Genomic DNA, 17,745 nt, shown 5'->3' on the forward strand with positions numbered 1-17,745 from the left:
TACTAGTCCTCTTTCCTCCGACCAACAGTCACATATAGAATTATACCGGGTTACAAAAGCCGTGTGATACCTTCTAATATCTTGTCGGACCTTCTTTTTCCTGGTGTACAGCAGCAACTGGAAGTGGCCTGGACTCAACAAGTCGTTGCAAATCTCCTGCAGAAATAAAGAGCCATTCAAATTCTTATGGGTGTCGTACCACGTCATTCTGTAAAATACTTGAATTATAAATTTAAAACCAAAGTTTTGAACGTATTACGACGGCCTTTATCAGGGCAAGACGGTTTTGTGGAGGAAAGGTGGCTACCTATCTAGCCTGGCATATTGGAAAGAAGCTATTGGTGGGCTAGCTGGGTTGTCAGCAACTGGCGACAGTCTAAAAAGCGGCGCTAGAATTCTGGTCGGCACGTTTCCTTCTTGGTACCCGCAGAAGTACACTGACTGTTCCCCTGTAGCTGTATGTTCAGTCTGTCGCGTCCGTGACCGGTGAGGCTTCTGCCCTGCGATCGTCCGCGGCATGTTGGACTGGGACAGTTGACAGCCACGACGGCCGAAGATTGTAACAGGCATGTCTACTGATGTTGTCAGGTCTTTCCTCTTCCGTCATGAATAGCCTATTACGTTCTAGGACCAGAAAGTTTTAAAAATATGACGGATTGATAGTGATCGTTTGCAATAAATACACTCCTGGAAATTGAAATAAGAACACCGTGAATTCATTGTCCCAGGAAGGGGAAACTTTATTGACGCATTCCTGGGGTCAGATACATCACATGATCACACTGACAGAACCACAGGCACATAGACACAGGCAACAGAGCATGCACAATGTCGGCACTAGTACAGTGTATATCCACCTTTCGCAGCAATGCAGACTGCTATTCTCCCATGGAGACGATCGTAGAGATGCTGGATGTAGTCCTGTGGAACGGCTTGCCATGCCATGTCCACCTGGCGCCTCAGTTGGACCAGCGTTCGTGCTGGACGTGCAGACCGCATGAGACGACGCTTCATCCAGTCCCAAACATGCTCAATGTGGGACAGATCCGGAGATCTTGCTGGCCAGGGTAGTTGACTTACACCTTCTAGAGCACGTTGGGTGGCACGGGATACATGCGGATGTGCATTGTCCTGTTGGAACAGCAAGTTCCCTTGCCGGTCTAGGAATGGTAGAACGATGGGTTCGATGACGGTTTGGATGTACCGTGCACTATTCAGAGTCCCCTCGACGATCACCAGAGGTGTACGGCCAGTGTAGGAGATCGCTCCCCACACCATGATGCCGGGTGTTGGCCCTGTGTGCCCCGGTCGTATGCAGTCCTGATTGTGGCACTCACCTGCACGGCATCAAACACGCATACGACCATCATTGGCACCAAGGCAGAAGCGAATCTCATCGCTGAAGACGACACGTCTCCATTCGTCCCTCCATTCACGCCTGTCGCGACACCACTGGAGGCGGGCTGCACGATGTTGGGGCGTGAGCGGAAGACGGCCTAACGGTGTGCGGGACCGTAGCCCAGCTTCATGGAGACGGTTGCGAATGGTCCTCGCCGATACCCCAGGAGCAACAGTGTCCCTAATTTGCTGGGAAGTGGCGGTGCGGTCCCCTACGGCACTGCGTAGGATCCTACGGTCTTGGCGTGCATCCGTGCGTCGCTGCGGTCCGGTCCCAGGTCGACGGGCACGTGCACCTTCCGCCGACCACTGGCGACAACATCGATGTACTGTGGAGACCTCACGCCCCACGTGTTGAGCAATTCGGCAGTACGTCCACCCGGCCTCCCGCATGCCCACTATACGCCCTCGCTCAAAGTCCGTCAACTGCACATTCGGTTCACGTCCACGCTGTCGCGGCTTGCTACCAGTGTTAAAGACTGCGATGGAGCTCCGTATGCCACGGCAAACTGGCTGACACTGACGGCGGCGGTGCACAAATGCTGCGCAGCTAGCGTCATTCGACAGCCAACACCGCGGTTCCTAGTGTGTCCTCTGTGCCGTGTGTGTGATCATTGCTTGTACAGCCCTCTCGCAGTGTCCGGAGCAAGTATGGTGCGTCTGACACACCGGTGTTAATGTGTTCTTTTTTCCATTTCCAGGAGTGTACAACCATCTTTCCTCCACGAAAACCAGTCTTGTCCGAGGAATACGAGCGAAACGTTGTTTTTAAGGTTAACACCCAGAAGGTTTTTAATTATGATGACACCGACAATGGAAGCCTCAGAAGCTATAACATTGAGCCACGCTGCCTCTGTAGGCGCCCATGATTGAGTAAGTGTTGACGGTGCAAAACTGTACACCAAACGAGCTCTCAATAGTTCCCATAAACGTTCGATGGGATTCATGTCAGGTGATCTGGGTCCAAAATGGTCCAGAATGTTCTTCAAAACAGTCGCGAACAACTGTCGCGAAAATAGCCATTTCCAGTCAATGATCGGTGCAGTTTGACTAGGACCCAGTCCATTCCATGTAAACACAGCCCACACCATTGTGGACTCACCAACAGCTTGCACAGTTTTTTGGTAGCAACTTCGATCCCTCTATACGTGAAGTTTGTGCCACACTCGAACCGGACCAGCTCATACCAACTGAAATCCGAACGCATCCCGCCAGACCACGGTTTTTAGTTGTCTAGAGTCCAACCGATCGCAGGAGAGGTGCTGCAGGCTATATCGTGGTGTTAGGAAAGGAGCTCGCGCAAGTCACCTGCTGCCATAGCCCATTAACGCAAAATTTCGCCTCGCTGTTTTAAGGATAATTTTGATGTATGAAATGGCTCTGAGCATTATGGGACTTAACATCTGTGGTCACCAGTCCCCTAGAACTTAGAACTACTTAAACCTAACTAACCTGAGGACATCACACACATCCATGCCCGAGGCAGTTTGACGTACGTCTCACATTGATTTCTGCGGTTACTTCATGGAGATGCTTGTTATCATTGAGAAATTTGCACAAACGTCCCTACTGTCGATCATTAATTGAAGGCCGTCGGCCCCTGCATTGTCCATGGTGAGAGGTAAAGCTTGAATTTTGGTACTCTCGGCACATCATTGACACTGACGATCTAGGAATACTGGATTCCCTAACGTCTCCTGAAATGAAGCAGCCCATGCTGTTGATAACGTACGTGTCGTGGGGCGTGAATCGGCATTCGTCATTATAATCAGAGTCCTGTGGAGGCTGTCAGCTCAACCGGTTACAGGCTGCAGGAATTCCTCACTGTCATCGACCAAGTCCTATCAAGACGAATAATGTGGCCTCAGCTGTTATGGCCAGTTCTTTCTCTACTGTCAGAGTTCTGGGACTTCCTGCGAATCTCCTTTGTCTCACTGGTATAGAGAGAGCCATAACAGTCGGCGCTGTAACGTTGGTCATCGTCGAAGACCTCAGCGCTCTTTACTGTGGAGTTGTCCTCGACTGCTTGTTCGCGTCACCCGATTGTGTGCGACGTCTTTTCTTTCGCCGTTTTGGTGACCTGTTTTTGTCCTATCGTGCGTCCACATTATATCCGAAACCCCGTCTTCTAGAATGTTGGGGACAAAAGCGGCCTTCGGTACCATCAGCCAGCCGTTTTTCGTATTCGCCTCTGTTGCTGCGACATCGGACTTCGGTTGGAGCTCATCAGCGGGGGATTCTTAGCCTAACATCTTGGACGCACTGTCATTCACAGTGTCGACCCTGCCATAGTATCATCCGTTGTGTGGTACTGGGGAATGTGCAAGAGGCAATCCTTCTGGAAGGCAGCAACGGACGTAAGAGATATGGATGCTGCCGTGGGTGAGGGTACAAATTCGCCGTCGGTCTTTCAATTATCCTCCTTAGGACGCAATCTGAGCGTGCGTGGCCCTCCTCGTCACAACCCGAACAGGTCTTGGGCTGCTAAATAAATATCGGTCTACAGGCACCAATGAGCAGGTGAAACGGGACATGCCGACTAAACTCGATACGAACTTGCCTAGCGGGGTACGTCGTAAAAGTGGTCCATTTTTCGGCGACGTGGTTGAGTGCGCGCTCTTATAGTTGTATAGCATTGACCACGACGTCTTCCACAAATTCAAAAACCCTAACAGTGCAGACATTGAATCCCGAATCTTCGATTGACACCGACCTCATATCAATGTTTGAATTTTAGCCCATTTTATGGTCAAGTACTTTTTATCACATAATATGTCGTTAATCAGTTTAACCATTAACTCACGAGACCAACTTTATCGAAATGTTTCTATACGCCTCCCACCCTCCTTAAATCGCCAATCATATAATGTTTTATCGTCGGTGGAATTGTCGCCTTGTTTCCTTCTTATTGACACTTTTTATTGTTGTGTGTTAGAGTCTTCTAGAACGCGGTTCGTAAACTACGTACCTAGTTTCTTGACCATAGTGCAGCATGTGTTCGCAGGAACGTCAGCTTTAACGATCCTAAGTTTGATAAAGTTGGTAGTCGGTGGATGGAGGAAGATGTCATGGATCAAGAAATAGATGAAAAAGTCATAGGTTTTACTAATTTTTTGTTTCCAATTTTTTAATGATCCTCTCTTTCGCTACCAGAATTGTCATCACTGACAATTATGTTAGCGAGAGAGAGGATCATCCAAAGGAAGAATTTCAGGACAGTGGTGATGAGGACATTTCTGATTCTACAGCATAATACTGGAAGTGTTTGTTAAACTCAAATGTGTTATGAGTAATTGTAAAGAGAAATGTTGATCCCAGCACTGAGAGTCGCTTTTATATTCTTTTTTACATATGGAGTGCAATTTTTATGTGAAAGCATAATGCCTGGAACTATTTTTATGTGGATTTTGACTTGCTACAGAAATATTGTAATTTTTCAGGATATAAAGTTCAGATATGTCCTATTCAACAACAGCGCAAAAGTATGTCCTTATTTGTGATAAGAGGTGAAAAATTGAGGTGTCTATATACTGTAGTAAAATCAACTAGTAGCATTTGAAGAACAAATAATTGTAAAAATAAAATGTTAATGTAAGTTACATAAAATTTCAAATAATATACAAGTCAAACTTCAGTTTAAACATAAGGGTCCCAGACACCACACCTTGTAATATGCATTACAGAAATGTCACCTCGTGAATTAAGCTTTAACATGAACGACACTACTGATAGTAGAGGTGGATGCCTGTCAGGTCCTGTGGATTCATTTTTATCTCTCTCTGTAGGATTCGTTCGATTTTGAAAGCTTTGGGTCATGTGTATCTAGTAGCGAAGCTGATCTTGGCGGTTGATTTTCTATACGAGTGAAACATGTTGCGCCTATAGCGTAATTACTCGCAAAAATCACAAGAGGTAAACAATCTCGCTCCGATTCGTGGCGCAGATGTGAAAGCCATCTGTGCTGCTCCGTGGCTGGAGGCAGGCTGCTGAGCTCTACAAGCATGAGTCGCGACCCGATCCCCCCTGTACATCCGACAGTACCACACCACCAAACTTCATAAAGTTCTCATGTGAGACATGCAGCAATAGAAATCCTGAAAGAAAGGATATTGTGGAGACATACCTTAGCCACAGCCTGGGGTGATGATCCCGGCTTGAGTCTTGGTCTGGCACTCAGAGTTTCAACCTGCCAGAAAGTTTTATATCAGCGCACTTTCAACAGGACAGTGGAAATTTCATTGTGGAATCAAAAAAGTTACTGAAGTTAAAATCTTCTGGGTTACTAGGCCGCATCATATTTCTACTAATAACCCAGAAGATTTTAACTTCAGTGACAATGGCCAGGAAAGCCTGCAGACTTACATGAAAGTTACTCCCTGATGTCTTAACACATCTCCTATCAATCTGGCCCTTCATCTTTTCCATAAATTTCTTTCTTCCCGCACTATTTGGTGAACCTCCTCGTATTTACCAGTTAACCTCATTTTTAACATCCTGCTATAGCATTAAACGTCAAATGCTCCGATTCTGTCATTTCCGGCTTACCTGGAGTCCATGACTGACACAAGAAATCCTACCTTCTTGTCATTTCTAATTTGCTTTCAGACTTTTATTGTTCATAACTTAGCTTAAAAACCTAAATCTCTCAATGAGACATAATCGGAATATTAATTTGCATCGGTATGCATGTGACAACATGTCCTGCATTATTATTTTGGACTAGCATTTTGGGGAACGGAGGTTCAAACCCGCATCCCGCCATCCTGACTTAGGTTTTCCTTGATTTCCCTAAATTTGTTCAGGTAAATGGTTCAAATGGCTCTAAGCGCTATGAGACTTAACATCTCAGGTCATCAGTCCCCTAGACTTAGAACTACTTAAGCCTAACTAACCTAAGGACACCACACACATCCATGCCTGAGACAGGATTCTAATCTACCACCGTAGCAGCAGCGCGGTTCCAGACTTAAGTGCCTAGAACAGCTCGGCCACAGCAGCCGGCTCACAAAGTTCTCTCTGGCATGCCCAGCACTAGCAGGGAAAACAAGAGATTGAGCGGGAAAATGTGCTTCTTTTTAGTAACTTATTTTGAATAAAATGTGGGTACCAACTGCTTCTTCCTACTTTTCTTAGCACCTATAGAAATTTTCCCCAAAATTTTGGCGTGAAAACATATACACGGTTTTTTGTGTTGAGAGAGAACGAGATACACTCCTGGAAATTGAAATAAGAACACCGTGAATTCATTTTCCCAGGAAGGGGAAACTTTATTGACACATTCCTGGGGTCAGATACATCACATGATCACACTGACAGAACCACAGGCACATAGACACAGGCAACAGAGCATGCACAATGTCGGCACTAGTACAGTGTATATCCACCTTTCGCAGCAATGCAGGCTGCTATTCTCCCATGGAGACGATCGTAGAGATGCTGGATGTAGTCCTGTGGAACGGCTTGCCATGCCATTTCCACCTGGCGCCTCAGTTGGACCAGCGTTCGTGCTGGACGTGCAGACCGCGTGAGACGACGCTTCATCCAGTCCCAAACATGCTCAACGGGGGACAGATCCGGAGATCTTGCTGGCCAGGGTAGTTGACTTACACCTTCTAGAGCACGTTGGGTGGCACGGGATACATGCGGACGTGCATTGTCCTGTTGGAACAGCAAGTTCCCTTGCCGGTCTAGGAATGGCAGAACGATGGGTTCGATGACGGTTTGGGTGTACCGTGCACTATTCAGTGTCCCCTCGACGATCACCAGAGGTGTACGGCCAGTGTAGGAGATCGCTCCCCACACCATGATGCCGCGTGTTGGCCCTGTGTGCCTCGATCGTATGCAGTCCTGATTGTGGCGCTCACCTGCACGGCGCCAAACACGCATACGACTATCATTGGCACCAAGGCAGAAGCGACTCTCATCGCTGAAGACGACATGTCTCCATTCGTCCCTCCATTCACGCCTGTCGCGACACCACTGGAGGCGGGCTGCACGATGTTGGGGCGTGAGCGGAAGACGGCCTAACGGTGTACGGGACCGTAGCCCAGCTTCATGGAGACAGTTGCGAATAGTCCTCGCCGATACCCCAGGAGCAACAGTGTCCCTAATTTGCTGGGAAGTGGCGGTGCGGTCCCCTACGGCACTGCGTAGGATCCTACGGTCTTGGCGTGCATCCGTGCGTCGCTGCGGTCCGGTCCCAGTTCGACGGGCACGTGCACCTTTCGCCGACCACTGGCGACAACATCGATGTACTGTGGAGACCTCACGCCCCACGTGTTGAGCAATTCGGCGGTACGTCCACCCGGCCTCCCGCATGCCCACTATGCGCCGTCGCTCAAAGTCCGTCAACTGCACATACGGTTCACGTCCACGCTGTCGCGGCATGCTACCAGTGTTAAAGACTGCGATGGAGCTCCGTATGCCACGGCAAACTGGCTGACGCTGACGTCGGCGGTGCACAAATGCTGCGCAGCTAGCGCCATTCGACGGCCAACACCGCGGTTCCTGGTGTGTCCGCTGTGCCGTGCGTGTGATCATTGCTTGTACAGCCTTCTCGCAGTGTCCGGAGCAAGTATGGTAGGTCTGACACACTGGTCTCAATGTGTTCTTTTTTCCATTTCCAGGAGTGTAGTTGCAGTAGAAAGAGGTGTAAAAATAATAAACTTTGGGAGATAGTAGACAGTTCCCGAATGAGATATTTACTCTGCAGCGGAGTGTGCGCTGATATGAAACTTCCTGGTAGATTAAAACTGTGTCCTGGACCGACACTCGAACTCGGGACCTTTGTCTTTAAAAGGTCCCAAGTTCGAGTCTCGGTCGGGCACACAGTCTTAATCTGCCAGGAAGTTTCATTGTAGACTGTGATTCTGGTATAGAAAGAGCGAAGAAGACATTGGCAGTATGAGAGAAAGAGAGGAACATGAGTGGCAGTGGAACGTACTTGGCAGTCACAGAAGAGTGCTAGGGAAATAGTGAAGGAGACAGAGTGGGAGAGGAATAAACAGCAGGAGAAAGTGGAAGTGAGTTATAGTCAGTGATACTGAGCGACAGAATACATGACAATAAAGATGGGGAAGGGAGAGATAGTGACAGTGAGAAGACGCAGCCACAGTAGGACAGAACGAAGGGTACTTTGGCTGAGAGACAGGCAACAGTGACAGTTAGAGAGACCCAAAGCGATAATGAATTGGGTGAATAAGTAAAGATGGACAGATGGGAGTGAACTGGTACGACTGACTTACAGCGATGGACTAGTGAATGTGAGCAAGTCACAGTTGTATTATATAATAAATTATAGTTAGCTTCTGGAGTAAGTAGGCAATGGCCTTGCCGCAGGGGTTACACCGGTTCTACATCTACATCTACATGATTACTCTGCAATTCACATTTAAGTGCTTGGCAGAGTGTTCATCGAACCACAATCATCCTATCTCTCAACCACTCCACTCCCGAACAGCGCGCGGGAAAAACGAACACCTAAACCTTTCTGTTCAAGCTTTGATTTCTCTTATTTTATTTTGATAATCATTTCTATCTATGTAGGTTGGGCTCAACAAAATATTTTCGCATTCGGAAGAGAGAGTTGGTGACTGAAATTTCGGAAATAGATCTCGTCGCGACGAAAAGCGTCTTTGCTGTAATGACTTCCGTCCCAACTCACGTATCATATCTGCCACACTCTCACCGCTATTAAGTGATAATACAAAACGAGCTGCCCTTTTTTGCACCATTTCGACGTCCTCTGTCAGTCCCACCTGGTAAATATCCCACACAGCGCAGCAATATTCTAACAGAGGTCGAACGAGTGAAGTGTAAGCTGTCTCTTTAGTGGACTTGTTGCATCTTCTAAGTGTCCTGCCAATGAAACGCAACCTTTGGCTAGCCTTCCCCACAATATTATCTATGTGGTCTTTCCAACTGAAGTTGTTCGTAACTTTAACACCTAGGTACTTAGTTGAATAGACAGCCCTGAGAATTGTACTTTTTACCTAGTAATCGAATTCCAACGGATTTCCTTTGGAACTCACGTGGATCACCTCACACTTTTCGTTATTTAGCGTCAACTGCCACCTGCCACCCCATACAGCAATCTAAATCGCTTTGCAACTGATACTGGTCTTCGGATGACCTTACTAGACGGTAAATTACAGCATCATCTGCGAACAACCTAAGACAACTGCCCAGATTGTCACCCAGGTCATTTATATCGATCAGGAACAGCAGAGGTCCCAGGAAGCTTCCCTGGGGAACACCTGATGTCACTTCACATTGACTGGATGATTTGCCGTCTATTACTACGAACTGCGACCTTCCTGGCAGGGAATCAGGAATCTAGTCGCACATCTGAGACGATACCCCATAGGACCGCAGCTTGATTAGAAGTCGCTTGTGAGGAACGGTGTCAAAAGCTTTCCGGAAATCTAGAAATACGGAATCAAACCCCCTGTCGATAGCGGCCATTACTTCGTGCGAATAAAGAGCTAGCTGCGTTGCACAAGAACGATGTTTTCTGAAACCATGCTGATTAGATCAGGAACGTCTTCCGCTGCCTGCCACGCCTTGGAACGACCTCCCAATCAACCACAGGCGAGGACTCAGCCCCACTGCGGGCAGCAACCGGGGCAACCACAGCGGCAGACCGATCTGGGGACAGACGGGACGAGGTTGACATCTGTGAGATCACCGAAGTGCTGTCAGGCGTGGTCGGCACTTGGATGGGTGACCATACAGTCCGCCATGCGCTGTTGCCATTTTTCGGGGTGCACTCAGCCTCGTGATGTCAATTGAGGAGCTACTCGACCGAACAGTAGCGGCTTCAGTCAAGAATACCATCATAACGGCCGGGAGAGCAGTGTGCTGGCCCCACGCCCCTCCTATGCGCATCCTTCCCTGAGGGTGACACGGCGGTCGGATGGTCCCGGTAAGCCACTCGTGGCCTGAAGACGGAGAGCTTTTTTGTGTGGAGTAAGGTCTGAGCTGCAAATTAAAGAGAGCGCTAACAAATTTTTGGGAACATTTTCAAAGGTGCTGAGGAAGGCAGAATGAGTCAGCTGGCACGGGACTATTCAGTCATGAGTCATTTAATAAATAGTATAATATTAGGCTTTCTTGTGCTCTCGTATGAGCTTTCATCCCCTGGTGGTAGGTACACGTGAGCCGCTATGTAATGAGGATGGCGTACTGCATGTAGTACACTGCAGGGACGCAGGCGCTCCCGTGCAGGGAAGCAGTGGAATCTCGGCAGGCATTACGGTAGTGGCAGCGGCAGCGGCAGCGGCAGCGGTGTGACGCAGATCCCCGGCTCCGTCCCCGCGTGACAGCCGGGCTGGGACGCGGATGCTACGCGGCGGGCTAGACCAGACCGGACCGCCGCCGGCGGCGCTGGTGCTGGCAGTGAATGGCCGGGATTAGAGGGAGACGCCCCGCGCCCCGCGCGCCACTCGCTGGACCAATCTGCGCGCCACTAGCCTCGGGCTGCGCGGGGATTACCACCAGCCTCGCCGCCGTCCGCCGCGCTCACTGGCGCCAGTGCTCGTGCCAGTACCAGCAACGCGCTGTCCGCCACAGCCGACAGCGGGCGACCGATCTCCAGAGCCCCACCTTCCAGCCCCCGCTCGTGTAGTTGCGCCAATAATTTCTCTGCAGGGGACTGTTGAGGAACTACATCACAAGTACAGCGAAGCTTTCTGCACTCCTGGGTATCTCCAAAACATGCGCAATATTTTTTTCAAAAAAATTCAAATTATATTCTTCATCTTTGCTATTCATGTTGTCACAGAATCAGTCTTCTCTCTTATATGCAAACTTCTGGGTATGGTACCGCGTCATAAAGTGAAAAAAAAATTACTGCTGCTGGAGAAAAACGAACGTTTCGGTCACGGTTGCAGCGGCCTTCTTCTGGGTCTAAGCAGTAGTCGTTTTTATTCACATTATGACGCGGTACCATACCCAGATAACTTTTATGTATACTGACTCTGGCCGCGGAAGCCTACGCAATTATATTAATTTAACCTGTTTCCGAAGGGAAGCACTAAATTCATAACATCTCAGACACATATGATGCCATTCTGACATCACATGCTGCTTACAAAACGGCACAAACCGTCCAAATGTCTACCGACTTCCTTGATAACTTGGAAGACGCCATATTGGATTTGGTTTTCCTTATTGGTAGCTCAAATTTCATGTGATAACTTACAGAACGTTCAAGGGAATGAAAGAAAAGGAGAGGGGAGGGAAGAATGGACTGTGTCAGCTGTATCGGAACTTAGTGCGGAATCAGCAGCGAAAAGCGAAATCGTGTGCCAGACGGGAACTCGTGATAAACACTGTGTCCGGGTGACGCTGCGGTTGAAGCATCTCCCTAGTAAGTAGCAGGTCTCGGGTTCGAGCCCCATCCGGTACACGTTTCCACTCGTCGCCGCTAATTCTGCTCGAAGTCCCAATGCAACTGGCGTCAGTTCCTTCCCTTTCCTGTCGGAAAGAACAGACACCGCGCATTCATGCAATTACAACGAATGTACCATTAGTGTGTCCTGTTTCGAAAACCAGCATATTGAGCAATCCTCTGAAACGTGTCACTGTTGGTACAATATCGTTGTAATATAATAACGAAAAAGTCATATTAATTGTTACAGAATTCTCCTACTTGGTTGATTTCATGTTACAGCTTGCATGTTATGAGGTTATACTGTTTCGAGGGAATGGTACACTGAAGATACATCAGCATCACGTCGGTTTTGGTACAATTTGTTACAATTAAGTGTCAGGTATTACCACATCGGTGGATAAAACCTTCAGTAAGTCTAATACAGACGTGACCACATGTTTCTGAAGTTCAAGGTGGTGTAATGAATAGAGGCAATGAATTGCTTAGTGTAAAGCAGCTGGTTCTAGTTAAGCTTTTTACAAAACAATTTATTTCACATTTTATGTTTCTGAAAGATTGTTATTATGCTACTGGCCATTAAAATTGCTACACCACGAAAATGACGTGCTACAGTCGCGAAATTTAACCGACTGGAAGAAATTCTGTGATATGCAAATGATTAGCTTTTCAGAGCATTCACACATGGATGGTGCCGGTGACGACACCTACAATGTGCTGACATGAGGAAAGTTTCCAACCGATTTCTCATACACAAACAGCAGTTGACCGGCGTTGCCTAGTGAAACGTTGTTGTGATGCCTCGTGTAAGGAGGAGAACGTTTCCGACTTTGACAAAAGTCGGATTGCAGCCTATCGCGATTGCGGTTTATCGTATGGCGACATTTGCTGCTCGCGTTGATCAAGATCTAATGACTGTTAGCATAATATGGAATCGGTGGCTTCAGTAGAGTGATACGGAACTCCGTGCTGGATCCCAACAGCCTCGTATTACTACCAGTCGAGACGACAAGCATCTTATCGGCATGGCTGTAACGGATCGTGCAGCCACGTCTCGATAACTGAGTCAGCAAGACAACAACCATCAGCACGAACAGTTCGACGACGTTTGCAGCAGCGTGGACTATCAGCTCGGAGACCATGGGTGCGGTTACCCTTGACGTTGCATCACAGACAGGAGCGCCTACGATGGTGTACTCAACGACGAACCTGGGTCCACGAATGGCAAAACGTCATCCAGGTTCCGATTCCAGCATCATGATGATCGCATCCGTGTTTGACGACATCGCGATGAACGCACATTGGAAGCGTGTATTCGTCATTGCCATACTGGCATATCACCCGGCGTGATGGTATGGGGTGCCATTTCTTACACGTCTCGTTCACATCTTGTTCGCAATGACGATACTTTGAACAGTGGACGTTATATTTCAGATGTCTTACGACCCGTGGCTCTGCCCTTCTTCATTCGGTCCCTGCAAAACCCTACATTTCAGCAGGTCCTGCACGGGCCTTTATGGATATAGAAAATGTTCGACTGCTGCCCTGGCCATCACATTCTTCAGATCACTCACCAACTGAAAAAGTCTGGTCAATGCTAGCCGAGTAACTGGCTCGTCACAATACGCCAGTCACTATCTTGATGAACTGTGGTATCGTGTTGAAGCTGCATGGGCAGCTGCACCTGTACACTCCATCCAAGCTCTGTTTGACTCAATGCCCAGGCGTATCAAGGTCGTTATTACGGTCAGAGGTGGTTGTTCTGGGTACTGATTCTCAGGATCTATGGGCCCAAATTGCGTGAGAATATAATCACATGTCTGCTCTAGTAAAATATATTTGTCCAATGAATACCCGTTTATCATCTGCATTTCTTCTTTGTGTAGCAATTTTAATGGCCAGTAGTGTAGAATAGCACATATATCTTCTGTAATATTCAATTCTTTGTATATAAGAATGATTTCTCTCAGGAGTAAGTTGCCAGTATCAGTAATTTATGAACTAGGAATGAAACGTTTGATTGAGAGTAAATGTTCAAAACATGTTGCTCAACAGGTAAAAAAAAACTACCACTCACAATAAATATCACAGAAAAGACTGGAACATTCCTGCTGCTGCTTTTTCTTATTGTTTCAGAAACTTTCTAGTGCCAAAAAAAGGAACTTAACTTGTTTCTAATTATTTCTGTAAATTGAAACAATCAACACTTAATTATCCCTGGATTAGCATATCGTCAAGTACTTCTCGTAATACATATGTAAACAACGAGTATGACGTAGAAAGGTTCTCAATTTCAGAGAAAATAAAGGTGGTAATAATTTCCAAAATTGCAATGGATGTACCAACAGAAGATATAATCAGCTGCTGGAATGGCTACACATTGTTTGTAATTATAAACCAACTTCTGAAAAAAACTTCAACAATTTCAACCTTTACGAAACATTTTCTCTCTGACAATCCCGACAAAATGATGAAAGGAAAAAACTGTGGCGCTTACTACGTTTTCACTGTTCATGCAGTAAAACTGCCACATGAAGCATGACGTTTTAGTTTCTTACTTATTTATTACTAAATGTATTCATGAAACATTTTCATACAGTACTCACGTATACTAGTGAATGAACGACACTCAGTTCAAGAGATTCGACGTCATAAACGCTGTATGCATGAAAAGCTACCGTATCATGCAAGACGATTAAATTTATTACTCTGTTGCTCCTTAATCTATTCACAACACATTTCGCAGACAATACCCACATATGAAGGGCTTATTTCAATAGTAGTACAAGTCCATTACCTCCACTTTTATGTCTATAATACTTCTGACATTAATGGTCCAAACAAACAGAAAGAAAGGTTCATCTCTAGCAAGACGCCATCTGCTTGAATATTTCAGGTACCTCAACTGCAGAGTTTTCAGCGCTCATTAAACTTTAGGACTCTGTAACTAAGAATGAACAAAAAGTAGAAATGTACCACTATTGAAATAAGCCCTTCATATACGGCTGAATGTCCTACAAAGAAATATCACTGTACAACACACAGTTCACGAGATATAACGTCAAATACTGAGATGTGTGAAAGAATGCCACACCATGAAGGACGTTCTAATTTTTTACTCCTTTAGTACTAAACGCATTAATAATACATTTCGCAAACAGTGACCACATATGTCACTGGATGTACCTGCAAAATTATATTCTTGTACAGCAGATAGTTCAGGATATATAACGTCATAAATGTTAAGCTGCGTGAAAATGAAACTGCAGGGGATATTTTCTAGACACACAAAGGTAGAATATTTGTACAAATACGCTTAAAATACATTACATATCTGTGCAATATGTCTGACATGTGCGTATTCGAGCAAAACCCCGTGCAGAACGCCCATCCGAAACCTTTGGAATGATGTCAGTCACCTATGAAACATGTATTAGTTACAACCTGAAAAGAAATACTGTAGAGGTAAGAAAAACCAGCTTCAGGATGAGTGTAATAACATGTAGAGAGAGTAGGGAAGACATGGAGATGAATAGATACTGGGGAGGGGAGGGGGCAGAGGAGATAGGCACAGACAGGAGGAGGAGAAGCAGGAGGAGGAGAAGATAGTCAGAGATAGGTGTGTGGGAAATTCACAGAGAGAGAGGAAATGTACAAAAAGAAAAGATGGACAGAGAGAGGCATGAGGAGATAAACAAGCAAAGGGGGAGAAGGAGATGGACAGAGCGAGGAGGAGGAAGAGTTTGACAAATATAGGAGGAGGAGGAGCAGTTGGACAGAGGGGGAGGAGAAAATGGACAGAGAAAGGGAAGAGGTGGACACACAGAGGGGAGAGGAGGAGACAGACACAGAAAGGAAAGGGAAGAAGATGAATAACGAAAGGGAGAGGAGGAGATAGAGAGAAGGGGTGGTGGCCAGAGAAAAATGTGAGCAGAGGCGATGGATATGGACAAGGTGAATGTATAAAGAGAGGAGGATAAGAAGAGAAGGGATGGGTGAGAGAATGGGCAGAGGAGATGAATAGATAGAGGGTGAAGGAGGACAGAGGAAGAGGGGGAAATATATGGACAGAGAGAGGGGTAAGGAGAAGACGGATAGAGGGAGAATGAGATGGACTAATAAAAAATTGGAATAAATATATATTTGGACAATGCCAGGTTTGTCAGCTCCTCAAATCATAAAACCGATAACCCATCATTACACGTAAGGTGATTCTCATTCAGCTTATTTATTGGAAATGACAACAAAATATCGAATTAAAGTAGCAGCCTAATTCTGACCCTTTCCTTGAAGTAAATTGCCGGTCGCATAACTACTAAAAGTACTCTACAATGTTGCCAATTGTCAGTTAGTCTGGTGACAGGAATAACACGTGTGACACAGCTGAGATCCTGAAACTGAATTTGGAAGCTAGCGCTTTTAAGGATGCGATGGCTCTGGCTGAGACCACGTTAGCTAAATTACCCAAAATGTAGCACAAGGGGTTTTTCCGCATTTTTGTAACTACAATTTGGTTGATCCTTCTCTCCAGTAGCAGTTGTAACTATTTTTGTTTTTCTTTCTTCAGTGCATAACAAAGTAAAAAGGTCTTGCGCCGGGAACAACTTGTTTATTTAGCATCAACACACGCTATTAAAATCATGAGTATGGACTATTCATTTGAATATTACACGGTAAAAAATAATTTTTCTTTACAATGTTTTCATTGGCGCCAACTCTAATACATAATAGAGCAAAGGAAAAAAATAGCACTGATTACAAAACGCGAACGTCAACAAAGGTATTAAATATGCTGCGAGTAACAGTTTCAAATCAGAAAAGCAAACTGTGCCAGGATATCTTGCGCAAGGACCGCAAAATAGTAAAATAGCCGTGAGGAAAATTAAATACCTGAACGAGTACACTGTAAGTTCGATTCCAGCTATTGATAGCACGGAAGGAGAAGCAGGTGTAATGAGAATTCGGAACAAACAACACAAGACGGTGACAGTAATGTCTCGAGTAAGTCATCCTTAAGCAAAATTGTCATTCAGTCCACAAGAACCAAAGGAAAGAAAAGAATTATCTACTCACAAAGACTGCAGTACATGGTGTTCGGAAATTCCTGTTAAAAACTTCTAGGACTTGTAGAGGGGAATGAGTACACAATATTTTAAACAGGTTGCCATTTCGGGAAACATATCGTTTCCGTGCTACAGCCGTTTGAAAACATATTTGGTAAGGAAGTACGCAACAGTGTAATCATGATGGTGGTGGTGGTTACGTCGGATTGGCTAACGTTTGACGTCCATCCTTTACCTCTGACGTTGTTCGAGCCTCATTCACGTGTCTGTGAGTGATAGAAAAAGATGGCTGAGTACACGTTAGCAGAAAACACCGATATCATCCTTCTGAAAGGCGAAGCTCGCAACAATGAAGAGCTGCTCGTTGCCTTTATCGTGATCGTCAAGTACAACGTCCGACTCCATCGCAGTCCCTTTTCGCCACAATCATGCAATGGCTTCACCGTCAGCAGGAGTAACTATGGTGCTCCAAGGAGAGGCCGCGTACCAGAACTGGAAGACGCCGTATTGCGTCACGATGGAGACAACCCGTCGAAGAGTACGCGAGCAATTTCTGCTGTTAGGGTGGAATTGTAAAACAAGTGATGTACAGGGTCATGCGTAGTCAAATACTTGTAAAAGTGGTTGCATTTCCCACAAGTTTTCAAACGGTTGTAGCACGGAAATTATACGTTTGTGGACAAGGGGTTACAATTCAAAGTATTGCCTACTGATTGCCCTCTACAACTCCTAGAAGTCTTAGGGAATTTCCGAACAAACAATATGACTGCAGGTGATGCTTTGTCAATAAAAGCGAAAATCGCCAGATGAATGAGCTTTTCAGTTTTCAGGCAGCTTAATACTGTGACGAAGCAAATTTAAAGAAGTAGTCGACCTAGTTAACCACAGGATTGG

The sequence above is a fragment of the Schistocerca gregaria genome, chromosome 7 (genome assembly GCF_023897955.1).
Source record: "Schistocerca gregaria isolate iqSchGreg1 chromosome 7, iqSchGreg1.2, whole genome shotgun sequence".
In the NCBI taxonomy this organism is placed as follows: domain Eukaryota; kingdom Metazoa; phylum Arthropoda; class Insecta; order Orthoptera; family Acrididae; genus Schistocerca; species Schistocerca gregaria.